The sequence below is a fragment of the Cavia porcellus genome, unplaced genomic scaffold (genome assembly GCF_034190915.1).
Source record: "Cavia porcellus strain 051 isolate PalLab524CR breed Dunkin Hartley unplaced genomic scaffold, mCavPor4.1 scaffold_34, whole genome shotgun sequence".
Lineage (NCBI taxonomy): Eukaryota > Metazoa > Chordata > Mammalia > Rodentia > Caviidae > Cavia > Cavia porcellus.
In genome coordinates this window covers 1,038,636-1,052,131 of record NW_026947517.1, presented here as the reverse complement: position 1 = coordinate 1,052,131, position 13,496 = coordinate 1,038,636, and positions in this window count along the sequence as shown.

Genomic DNA, 13,496 nt, shown 5'->3' with positions numbered 1-13,496 from the left:
GGGCTGTCTGTACCAGCCCTGCTTCTCTGGTGGTGGAGATAGAGTGAACTCGGCTCTCCACTGCTGGACCAGCAAGCAGGTGTCAAGCTCAGCAGGTTGTCTTGGGTGAGCAATTTGGGAGGGAGGACCAGACCTCACACTCAGCTCCCCACACCTGTCTCTTCCAGAACCACAGCCCTGCTTCTTAGCTCTAAGCAGCAGCTGCAAACCCACATGGACCCTCCAATGCAGCTTCACCTTGCTGAGCTTGAGCATTGTGAACAAACTGAGGCAGAAACAAGGGTGAGGAGGACTGGGTATAAGCTTGAGGGTATGTGAGGAGGACAAAGCTAAGGGACCACCCTGCAGCTCTGAGACACAGCAGTCAGTGGGTGGATGCAGTGTGGGAAACTTCCTGATAGTGGATTTTTGCACAGAGCTGTCTCTGACAGGAACTGGGAAGATGGTTTGCTCTGCAAGGAACTTTGGAAATTGATGATCTTTCCTCATTTTGCTGTTGAAGGGTCGGCTGGACACCAAGCTCAAGGACCAGCTGAAGAGTTTGTACCTGATTCATCTCCAGTGCCTTCATCACCTCTGGGACCATGGGAAGAGGCAGCTCCAGGAAGCCATCTCTGTCAGCTCAGATGTATGATTAACAGTGGCTCCACAGACAGTGTCAGCTCCTCAACTCCACTGAGGCCAGCTCCTGCTGAAAACCTGACTTTCGGATCTGCTCCAATATTTTTTCCATTTTCTTGCACTTACCTCTATACTCCTTTTAAATATTATGGCATGAATTAATTTTAAACAAATTATAGGATTTCATTCATTTTAATTAAAATCCTCAGGGAAGTGGCACTATCACATTCTCAATGTGTACAGCCTTCATTTCTGTCCAGTTCCAGAATGTTTCCCCTACTCCATTCCCATTTGGACACCATTCCCTCTCTTCCCTGCCATCCCAGGCACCACTAATCTTTCTGCCTCTGTGATTTATTATCCAAGGTTTTCACATCAGTGCATCACAGCTCTGTTTGGCCAAGCAGTACTGGAAGATATTAACCGATATTTGTCTTTGATAAAGGGGACTATCCTAGATAGACTATAGGATATAAGTAAAAATTAAATACATTCATCTTTGAGGTTGGAATTACCTTTCCATTTGTTTTGTGAGATATGAGATGAACTCTTACAATTCAAAAGGGGATCTGCTCATATGGCCAACAAGTGTATAAAATACACAGTATCCCACTGCAGATACATTTAGGGACACATCACTGAGATGTGCTGTGTCCCCATTTGACTTCAGGTTTTAAGGCAGGTGGGGAAGTGCAGTGGGGAGAAAATGGAGGGGCAGAGCAGAGCCCTTTCCCTCAGCTTCCATCAGACCTCTACACAGGTCCCTGGACCTCGTTTAGCTAAGCATAGAGGTTTCTTCCACACAGAGAGCTACACAACAACAACACAAAAAAATAAAGAAAAAGCTGCATAATTTCTTAACATTCCTTTTGAGATTGTTGTTCACAGCACTGTTAGAAGGAGAAAGGAACTGGGGCCCTCCCTACCCTGCAGGTAGATGGTGCGGGCACCAGTGTGGGCCATGGGAACCAGGGGAAGCTGCAGGGATGCTGAGCTCAGTCTCTCTGTGCCCACAGGGAAAGAGGCCAAGGAATCTGGTCATGAAATAACCATGGATGCAAGATGGATGTGTGTGAGGAAGGTCTCAGTTTTTACAATGAAATACCTCTGACATCAATGTGCATACACACAGAGATGTGTGTGAGGCAGAATGACAGATGAGAGTGAGGCAGAGCCTGGGAGACTTGCCCATCACTTAATGAAGTGGAGCTACAGAGGACAGAAAATGTGAACGCTCTTCTTGGTTTTACTCTCAAAGCTCTTTATTGTACAATGACATCTTTGGGTGGGGAAGTGGCACAGGGGAGTAACAGGAACCTGGAGAAATAGATAAATATACCAAGATTTTCTTTTTTCTTTTTCTATATATGGCATTTACAATAAGAGAGAATATATTACTGACATACAAATAGTTCTCCAGTAGCAGAGTCATCCATGGGCTTGTCATTAGCAGACTCAGAAGACAGAAGGGTGAGGGAAGGGAAGGGAGGTCCATATAAAGGGGGAAATGGGGTTTAACCTTAGTTGAAAGGAATGTCACCTCAGACTACTTGCTTAAATCAAAGAGAGATGCCACCACTTCCCAGTGTGTAGGGGGGAGGGTGGGGATGCAGCACACAGTACAAGGCTGGGTTGGAAGAAGAGCAGGGCTCAGCTGTGGGAGAGGGGATCACAGTATCCCTGCAGGGCCACTATGTCTCTGCTTTTCTTCTGCAGTTAAAAACTAACAAGAAAACAACACAACTACCAGGTGAGAAGAGTTTCTGCAAAAGGAGCCACCAGAGGCATGAACAATAGAACCATGTTAAATTTTTAAAATGTATTTACATGTCAGCTGTTTGAACACTGGCTAGTTCTGTAGGAAAGGTGGGAAGCCGTGTACCACTCAGCTGCTCCACAGATATGAATGGTCTTGCTGTAGGTTCCCCTCATTAAAAATCCTTCAGTGTAGAAATATGAGGACTTAAGCTGAATACAGTCACTGAGATAATGGCGTTGACACAGGGGAGAGACAGTGTCTCCTCTTCTCCTGGAAAGGAAGAGAACTTGAAGATTGTGTCATTAGCAGCTCTGGGAATGTCTACCAGCCTCAGTACTCCTACAATGAGGGGTCAGGGTGGCCCCTCCCACAAGTCACAGACCACAGGTAAGGTGGAACTAAGAGAGTGTGTGGAGCATGCTGTGCACGGTTGCTGGAGAGAACCCTGCCCTGGCACCATGGTCTCAGACTATGGATTGCACTATGTGTTTACATAAAATCCCAGCATGATTTCAGGATGGGTGGCAGCCTCTTGTCTACTGGAAATTATTTTTCAAGTTTGGGCATATAAAACCTTAGACAATGTGCTTAGCCAGTTGAGAAGAAATGACATTATTTGGAAAAATCTAGGAAACACATTTTGCAGTGGCAGATTCAAGCTACTGAATCTACTGAAGCCCATATTTTGGGGATGAAAAGACATGAGTCAGGGTTTGCTGTACAAGATGCTGGGAGGCACAGAAATGTGCCCAAGTTCACTTTCTGCTTTGCTTCACTCATTCTACCAAGCTGCAGAGTAGATTCTGAGCATCCAAGAACTTAAAATTTGAACTGCAGTAGAAATCTGTAAAACCTCAGGCAAGTGGAGAGTAAAAACGAAAGAAAAGCTTTTTTGGCAACATGCAGTTTTAAACATATGGTTAAATAAATAAATAAAACAAAATGGAAAAGAACAAAGAAGAAGAAAAGGTAATGTTAATGCTGTGTTTTGTTCCAATGCTGCAGCCATAGTCAGAAAGGAGAGGAGTGAAATTTGCAGACTGGAAGGGTCACTGTGGTAAACACACTTGGCCTAGGAGGCTGAGGGTGTGTAGACCCACTATGCGAGCAACACCCAGGCAGTATCAGGCACCTGGGGGAGGCAGACTTAGGACTGATGTGGCACAGTCTTGGCTGCATCCTGGCAGCTCTGCCTTGCTGTCCCTGCAGGGCTGCAGCATGGATGTGGTGGGGGAGAGGAGTGTAAAGCAGGCGGTGCTGGGCTCCTCTGCACACTGCACACTCCGTGTTCAGCCTGGCAGCAGGAAGATTCAGGTCCTCCTCACTGGTAAAAGAGACTCTGAAGAAAAACTCTTGTTGTCCTCTGAGAGTTATTGGCACAGGTGAACCAGTGCTTCTAGGGTAGGAGGGCAGCGTCACCCCACCATGGAAGGGCTCTGCACATGTTAAGGTTGTAAAAATTAGTCATAAATGATGTGTTGTTTTTCTGAATAACAAAACTCCTTATTTTATATATCTATAAGGTGACGTTTGAAGTTTCTGTACTGTGCATATCCTTCATTTTACATAAATGAAAATTAAGTCATCCATTTTCACTCATCTGTTTGAGAAATTACATACTATTTTTTCTTAACTAGGTTGGGTACAAGAGAAGAAACAGTGAGTTGGACTAGCAATAATTCAATGGAAATTAAAAATTGAAAAACCACAAAAGCATCCCTCTGAGGATGAGTGGTCTGCCACTGACCAGCTCCTCTCTCCTGTCCTCGCCTGCTGTGCTGGCCTGTGTCTAGTCACTGCTGGGTGGAGAGAGGGCCAGGCCACAAGCTCCTGTCATCTCAAGTAAGACTGAGGACATGGCCTAGGTCATGGCCTTCTTTCAGCATTTTCAGTGCCTATGAGTTTATAATTCACTCAGCAGCTTTGTTGTCATAGGTTCATGGCTTCTAACTTGTCACACCTTAACTGAGTAAGAACAGAATATGGGAAACTGTAAATCTTACTTTTTGTTATGAAGATTTAACAGTGGATGTTCCAGGAAAAATGTATACATGTTGAATTTCATAGTGACAGATTTCACACCTGAAGTCTCCACATTGAGTTGGAGCCTGGAAGAGCAAGTCTAGGGGGTGCTCAGATCCCTGTGGAGATCTGATGTCAGTGGAAAATGTTCCAGGCAGATGTAGGGGACACCGTGGCACCAGAGGCAAGAAAGGCCCAGGTCCAGGCCTCCTGATCCACAAGTCAGCTACCATAAAACAGCATACACTACATCCTGGACAGAACAGGGCTGGTGTGGCCCTGCTCCCAGAACTCCTCCCTGAAGGACCTAGGCCCCTTGGATGACTCAGGGACACACTGTATGAGAAGGTCAGCCTGTTACAGAGCCCACCTTGACTGAATGTCTTCCACCCAGATGCAGATTTCAACTTCTGCATGTGGACTCACCACAGCTATGGAGCAGGACAGGTGTTTACAGGGAACAAATCAGGAGATGGGGACACTACAGGCAGGCCAGAGTATGAAGCCTGAAATAAGATACGGGCACCTGACGAGCTCCAGTTTCCTTCAGCAGTAAACTCCTGACAAGAGCAGTATGCATTAAAGACTAATAAACTGAAAGGAGTTACTGACAAAAATATATAAAATACAAAAGTAAATGGCTGCATCCCTAAGTAAAATGAGATGTGACCCTTAATGGGAATGTGGTCTGGTCTCCTTTGGTGTCACTGACCCATACCCATAAGGAACAAACACACTGATGAACAGAGCAAAAATTAATATAGGCGATGGGTCAACAATCAAAACTCATTAATAACAACAACAAAACCAGGAGAAGGCAAATGACCCAGTGAATTTTTTCAAGTGTATAATAAAAAATCAATAATAATCATTTTTGGATTCTTCCAGGAAATTGAAGGGAAAAATCCAACACCAACTTCTTTTAGATGACAAAGTCACCCTGAGAATGAAGCCAGACATTAATGTGTTGAAAAATAAAATAAATGAAAGCACCCTACTGACCAATATTCCTAATGAACATAATCAAAATTATTCAGCTAAATACTTGTCAGCTAAATTTGCCAGCACATGCAAGTTAAGCACCACGATCACACACAGCTCAATCTCAGTGATGCAGGAACTGTCCCACTGTAAAAATCATTCAGTGTCACTTGTCACACTCACAGAACGAGACAGAAGTACCTCTAAATAGATTTGGAAAAGTAGCTTTGAAAAATACTGAGTTACAACATTTTCTCATTGTAAGAACTACCCACACACCATGTATTGGGACAATGGACCTCAGCACATCAAAGATCATGCATGAGAAGCCCATTCCAGACATTGTGCTCAGAGGCTGACAAGCTACAAAATTTTCTTCTCAGATCAAGAACCAGACAAGACTTGCAATGCCTTTCAACACAGTACTCCAAGTCCTCTCCCTAGAATTTACTCAAGAATAAGAAATCAAAGGCTTCCATACCAGAAAGGAAGAATTAAGCATGGTCTCTGTTTCCTGAGGACACAACCTTTCATATAAGAAACTTACATCTCACTGAAAACCTTTTAGAACAAATTCACAAATCATAGAGGGTGCAGGGTACAAGATCCACATGTCTTAAACAATTCATATCTATGTGCTTCAAACAAACTGCAGCCTCAAATACACAGAACACAATTCACTTCATAATTCATCAAATAGAATTAACACTTAGGATAAATTTAATGAAACTCACCTGTTGTTTAAAATTTGTAGAAATTGATGCAATCAGTGAAATATCACTAACAGAAGAAAACACATAGCATGATGGTGCATAGGAAGAATTCATGTTGTTATAATATATGTGCATCCCAGAGCAACCAGCCATTTCAAAGTGTTCCTGTCAAAATACCACTGATATTTTCCTAGAAATGGAAAAAATCAATATGAAAATTCACAAAGAAGTACAACATCATCTGGCCATGTAAAGAACATTAAACTTAGAAGTACCAAAATCCCTGGTGTCAAGGTATATTTTAAAGTGACAGCAGTCCAAAAGGTCTTATACTGCAATAGGACCGCAGATTAAAATGACTAGTCCAGATACAAAAGAACTCATACAATCACCAGGAATTTGGTATTGTATCTTCCTTCCATTCCTGTCCTTTCCTATATTTTCTTTTTCTTTTTCTGGTCAGGGACTCCCTCTGTCACTCTGGCCTGAGCTGAAATCAGAGTGTGTTGCAGGCTTGTCTGGAACTCCCAGGAATCCTGCTGCCTCAGTGGCCTGAATGCTGACATGACAGGCATTTTCACCCTTCCCTGCACAGCCAATGAGTTTTTAAGAACACCATGATGAAACCACATCTGGTGGTGTGGCTTGTAATCTTACCACTCTGGAAGACTAGAAGTGGAACATCATAGATTCAAGGAGAGACTCACCAACTTAGCAACTTATTAAGAAACTCCTCAAAAAAGGAAGACTTTTAAAAGTGGACGGTAATGGAACTAAATACAAAACTTCTGTATTCAATTCTAGAAACTAAGTGTAAAACCAAAACCATAATCAAAACAATAATTTTGGAAAGTAGAAGGGGAAGGCAAAAACGTTTTACCCTGGCCTGACCTTCTGGAGGGCAGTGGGGCCCAAGTAGCTTTAACATGCACATCTTTCTTGGGATTTAACTTCAGTCATCAATTGCCATGAGTGATCAGTGAAAAAGAGACTGTGCATCAAGGACACCAAGCCTCAGTCCCCCATCAGAAGGCACTTGGAGTGATCTCCTGAACCCCAGGCTGACCACTGTTACAGTTAAAAAACATTGATTCTACTAATATTGTTAATGGGATTTTGAGTCTTACTCACTATGAAAGAAACTGTGTATTAGGAAGGTAGGAGATAGCTTAACTAGATGAATTCTTTCTACAAAGAGTCTAAAGATCAAAGCCAAGTATTTTATTCCATGAATACCCAAAATTACTGCCAATTGTCAACTCAGGATAATGTTCACCTGTAATTTCAGCCCTCTGGGAGTGAGAGGAAGGATGAGGAAGAGTTTAAGCCTAGCCTGGGAAACTCAGAAAACTGGTGAGACCATGTCTTAAACTCTTTTTAAAAAACTTACAAATGTATGAAATTATTGATCATTAAGAAATCCTGGAAATCACTGTGCAAGGTACTTTAACCATTCTTATTCTACAATTATTTTTATCTTTCCATAGACTTAAAAAGAGTATCTTTTATATGGTCCTTAGTTTTATTTTAAAAAATAGCAGTTGCTTGATCAACTTCTGATTCTAAATATAAATTTAGGAGATGAAAAAAAGCAATGATCACATTTTCTTCATACTGAGCTACGAAATCCTAAGACGGTATATCCAGTAGCATATCTACAGTCATCTTAGTAAAACATTCAAAAAAATTGAAACAATGCAAACTAGGTAACATATCAATGTCTACATGATGGGAAACCTTATGCTAGGTGTGCTGACTAAAGTACACTTGATAGAAAAACTCACATATGTTTTTATTCTGAATTCACAGTCAATATTTGACTTTGTATTTTTAATTGTTCTTTTCCCTCTTCTTTCTTTCTCTCTTTCTTTCTTTCATTCTTTGTTTGAGACAGGGTTCTGCTATGCATTTGAGGCTGACCTTGATCTTCCCTTGTAGCCCAGGATGACTTCAAACTTACAACAATCTCCTGCCTTAACCTCTGAGTACTGGAATGACAGGTGTGTACCAACATTGCTGACTGTGTTTTCCTTATTAAATTTTCTCCAAAAAATACTTACTCAGAGTTATGTGATATTCTTATATTTTCTCAGGTTGATTATACAAAATCAAATCAGAAACCACAGAAAATACAGTTTCAAAATCCTCACCAACATATAACATAATGTAAAATAACATAGCATAGCACAGTATACCATAATAAAACACATCAAAATAAAATGAAAAGCAACCACCTAACTCTGCTAAACAACTGCTTCCAATGATACTTTAAGAATTTCTAAGTTAGACTTCTGGGAGAACATGGCGGACAGATAGCAGATACTACGGAGGCTCTCTGAAAGGCTTGGTTCAGAAGTCAGGAATGGTGCGGACTAAGGAGACATAAGCCGGTGGAGATATGCTCTGCTGACTCAGGAACGAACTGGGCTGAGAAAAACCAACTTGGAATGAAGTCCTGGTGCTAAAACAGGAACAGAAAAGCCTTGGTGTGGAGGCTGGACCCCGCGCCATTGGAAGCCAAGATTTGGGTTTCCCACTGCGTGGTGGCTGGCTGCCTCTACAACGGCTCGGCAAGGAGAGAGACGTGCGGAAGCTCTGAGAACAGGAGTCTGCGAACGGAGTAGAAAACCGGATGGTCAGGGAGGCGTACACTGACTGGTGGTGAGGTGAGTGAGAGAAATTGACACTCTACCACAGTTTGACTCCAGCAGAGGACTTTCTGGGCCGGGGCAGTCCTGTGGGAGCAGGGCGCAGTGGCGACTCCAGCCACACATCCCCCTCTCGGACGGGATTGGTGAAAAGTGCCTGGCCTGCGTGACGCTGCTGGCAGACCCGGTAGGCTGGCCCAACTCAGATCCCAGAGCCTGACGGTGGCCGGGAGGGGCGGGCCCTATGTAGGCTGCATGATCTGCAACTTCCTGGTGTGCTGCGGTGGGTGGGAACACCTAACTGGAGCAATTCGATCAGGCTGTGGCTGACAGGGAGAGAAGCTGGGTCTCCTATGTAAGCTTGCATATATAAGGAATGGAGAATATGGGAAGAGGCAGCAACAAGAAAGGCTCCTCGGCCCCAAATTCTGAGAAACAGGAAATAGCAGACACCGCACCGATAGACATAAAGAGCCATATAGAGAGCCTCATAGACCAATTCAGGAATGAAGTTATCAACGACCTAAAGCTAGAAGTATGCAGAATAGTTAGAGAAATGCTAAGCACCACCCAGGAAAAAACAGATGGTGGAATGGAAGAACAGAAAAAGAGGGGAGAATTGTTTGATGGAGAAAACAGAGAAAGCATAGAGTACGTGAAGCAGGTTCAAAGGGACTACCAAGAAACTAAGAAGTCTATCCAAGACTGGCATAACAGCTTGAAAGAAACTAAGGACAGACTATCTGAACTGGAGGGCAGGCATGTAATATGGGAGAATGAAATGAAAAACTTCTTAAAAATAACAAAGAAACAAACAGCAATAATACAAAGACAAGAAGATGATAAGAGGATCCATAACTTAAGGATTAAGAACATAAAAGAAGAAGTAGGGACACAAACAAGTAAACTACAAAAGCTACTCACAGAAATAATCCAGGAGAATTTCCCTAATTTAGCAAAAGGTAAAGATACTCAGAAGTATGAGGCATACAGGACCCCAGCTACCTACAACCCAAACAGAGCAACACCCAGGCATATAATAATAAAAATTCCAGAAATTCAATACAAGAACAGAATATTAAAAGCTGTCAGAGACAAGAAACAGACCACGTACAAGGGAACACCCATCAGAATTATAGCAGATTTCTCTGCACAAACCATCAAATCACGAAGAGCATGGGGGGAAATAATTCAAGCTTTGAAAGGTAATAATCTCCAGCCAAGATTGAGATATCCTGCACAACTGTCCCTGGAAATTGATGGAAAAACAAGGTGCTTCCAAGATAAAGAGGAACTGGGGGAATTTGCAACCACCAATTCAACTCTACAGAAAGATTTCAGGATATTCTAAAAAAAGAAAAATACAAAGAACCCAGAAATAGTGGCAGGGAGACCACAACAAATGGAGCAGAGAACAAAATGAAGAAGACAAACTGACAGCTACTGACAGAAAAAAAGCTCAACAGAAATGAGACAGAGAAGATTGGATGATAGGAACAGCTATTTTCGAGAAAATGACATCTTAATAGGTAATACTGATTTAGTATCATCTTGTTTTGAAGTCTCATCTAGCTTTTGTTCTTCTGTGTCCAATGGTCTAAATAGGTTGTATCTTATTGGATTTTATTATGTACGATAGTATAAGCAAAAAACTTTTTAAGACAAGGAGATTATACAGAAACCATTGTTCATTTTCGGTTAATCGATTCTAAATACTCTGTAATGCTGTCATTCTCTTAAATGGTTTTACATTATTTTGATATACTTAATGCTACAGTATACGAAGTTATACTCAAGGATTTCTTTTTTTTTTTAATTTTTTATTTAAGAGGAAAAAGAGGAAAACACAAAACAAACCAAAGTGGTGTAAGGGTACACACAATACAGAACTACAAAAAAAAAAAAAAAAAAACAAAAAAAAAAAAAAAAAACAAAACAAAAAACATAACAGTAAGAAATCACCTGCTAGTAGATTACACACTATCATCTTGAAAATAGTTCCTCAAATCACAGTATCAAAGAACACAAGGTGGACATTCAAACAGGGAGACTGCAAACAGCTGTGTTCAATGATCCAAAAACATTGATATAGTCAGCTATTTAACACCCCCAAACACACTTGCTGTTATATCCGTTAGAGCTCTTTTTTTTCCCTCTCTTTTTTACAACAAAATTTACACATCTTGGATTTTATTACTCCTTAGTGCTTATTACTTTCTTTGGGGGGGGGGGGAAGAATACAGTCAAATATGGCAAAACAAAGCTGTCAGTCAATACCAAGGATAGACATAGCACATGGTGTAGAACAGAGTACAAGTTTATCAACAATGGTTATCAACGTTGTCCCTTGTTTCCTTAAAAAGAATTGTCTATCTCATTAGATATTATAAAGTTGGACAAAACAGTAGAGAACAAGACCAATAAAACTTAGGCATTGTAAACATTACAGGACTTCCAAAGAAGACAATAGTCAAACCAGAATGGTTATCTTAGTGAATCTTATTGTCTTCAAAGTAGTTGCCTATGTCTTCAAACTTGATACTATCATATAGAATGGAACAGAGTCTAATCAGTCAAAACAAGATCGTGGGAGTACTACAGGACTTCAAAACAAGTTAATAGGAAATCAAAAAGAGTTACTATTTAATATCCTAATTTTTTGAATTTTTTCTTTAATTAAGACAAACATAAGAAATGACTAAATAATTTTTTTTAAAACCATAAGGGGGAGATTGAGATAAAACAGGACATAACAATATAACAATAGAGGTCACAGCATGACTGTTTCAACAACCTAGTACTTCACCACCTTATAACCTGACTTAATAGTAGTTACCATAGTGTCTTTTTCCTTGAACTATTTGGATAAAACTTCATATACTCTAGCTTCATATATTTTCATATCAAGAAGCCCAGAATAAAGCCTTTCTAATTAATGAATGAAAACTTTATAAGGCTTCAAGGCCACTTAATGGGGAATCATGATTACCACATATTTTTATATATTTGAATCATTATTTACATTAGGGAAACTATTCGGTATTCACACATGCGAGATTGATTTATTTCACTTATGAGTATGGCCTCAAGCTGCGCCCATTTATTGATAAATATCTCAATGTGATCCTTCTTTATAGCTGAATAATACTCCATTGTATAGAAATACCACAACTTTTTTATCCATTCCTCAGTTGATGGACACTTGGGTTGTTTCCAAGATCTGGCGATTACAAATTGTGCTGCTATAAACATAGGTGCACATATATCACTGTGGTATGATGCTTTCAGTTCTTCTGGGAATATGCCTAGAAGTGGAATAGCTGGAATAAATGGGATTTCCAGTCCCAACTTTTTGAGAAATCTCCAGACAGATCTCCACAAAGGCTGTACCAGTCTACACTCCCACCAGCAGTGCAGGAGAGTTCCTTTTTCCCCACAGCCTCTCCAGCATTTGTTGTCGGTTTTCTTGATCCTGGCCATTCTTTCAGGAGTGAGATGGTATCTCAGTGTGGTTTTAATTTGCATTTCTCTAATGGCCAATGATGATGAGCATTTTTTCATATCTTTATTTGCCATTTGCATTTCTTCATCTGAGAATTGCGTATTCATCTCAGATGCCCATTTTTGGATTGGATCTTTGAATTTTGGAGGTCTGAGTTTTTTAATTCTTTATATGTTTTAGACAAGAGGCCCTTGTCTGAGAGAGAGTTCACTAAAATCTTTTCCCAGTTTGTGGGTTTTCTTTTCACTATGCTGGAGATTTCTTTTGACATGCAGAAACTTTTTAATAAGAAGTGGTCCCAGTTATTGATTCTGGGAAGTATTTCCCGTGCGGTTTGAGTCCTGTTCATGAATTCTTTACCTACTCCTATGTCTCCAAGGTTTCTACCTAATTTGTCTTCCAATAGATTTAGTGTTTCTGTTTTAATATTCAGATCTTTGACCCATTTAGATTTTAATTTAGTACATTGTGATAGACATGGGTCTAGCTTTAGTTTTCGGCAAATGGAGAGCCAGTTTTTCCAGCACCATTTATTAAAGAGACTGTCGTTCTTCCAGTGAACCTGCTTGGCTCCTTTATCAAAAATAAGGTGGTTGAGTGTGTTCGTAGTTGTGGTTGTATCTTCTAATCTATTCCACTGATCTTCGGCTCTGTTTTGATTCCAATACCATGTTGATTTTACTACTGTTGCTTTGTAGTATAACTTCAAGTCAGGGATTGTGATGCCTCCTGCTTTGTCTTTGCTGCTTAGAATTGCCTTTGTGATTCTAGGTCTCTTCTGGTTCCAGATGAAATTTAGGAGTGATTTCTCTAGATCTATAAGGTATGTAGATGGTATTTTTATTGGGATTGCATTGAATCTGTATAACAGTTTTGGGAGAATGGCCATTTTCACAATGTTTGTTCTTCCTATCCATGAACAAGGGATGTCTTTCCATTTTCTGAGATCATCTTCAATTTCCTTTTTCAGTGTATTATAATTTTCATTGTATAAGTCTTTCACTTCTTTCGTAAGAGTAATTCCTAAATATTTCATTTTTTTGCTTGCTAATGTGAATAGTCCAGTTTCTCTTATTTCCCTCTCTGTAATTTTGTTGTTCGTGTATAGGAATGCTATTGATTTCTGAGTATTGATTTTGTATCCAGCCACATTACTGAATTTATTTATTGTATCTAAGAGTATTTCAATGGAGTTTAGGGGGTCTTCTATGTAAAGTATCATGTCATCTGCAAACAATGATAATTTAACT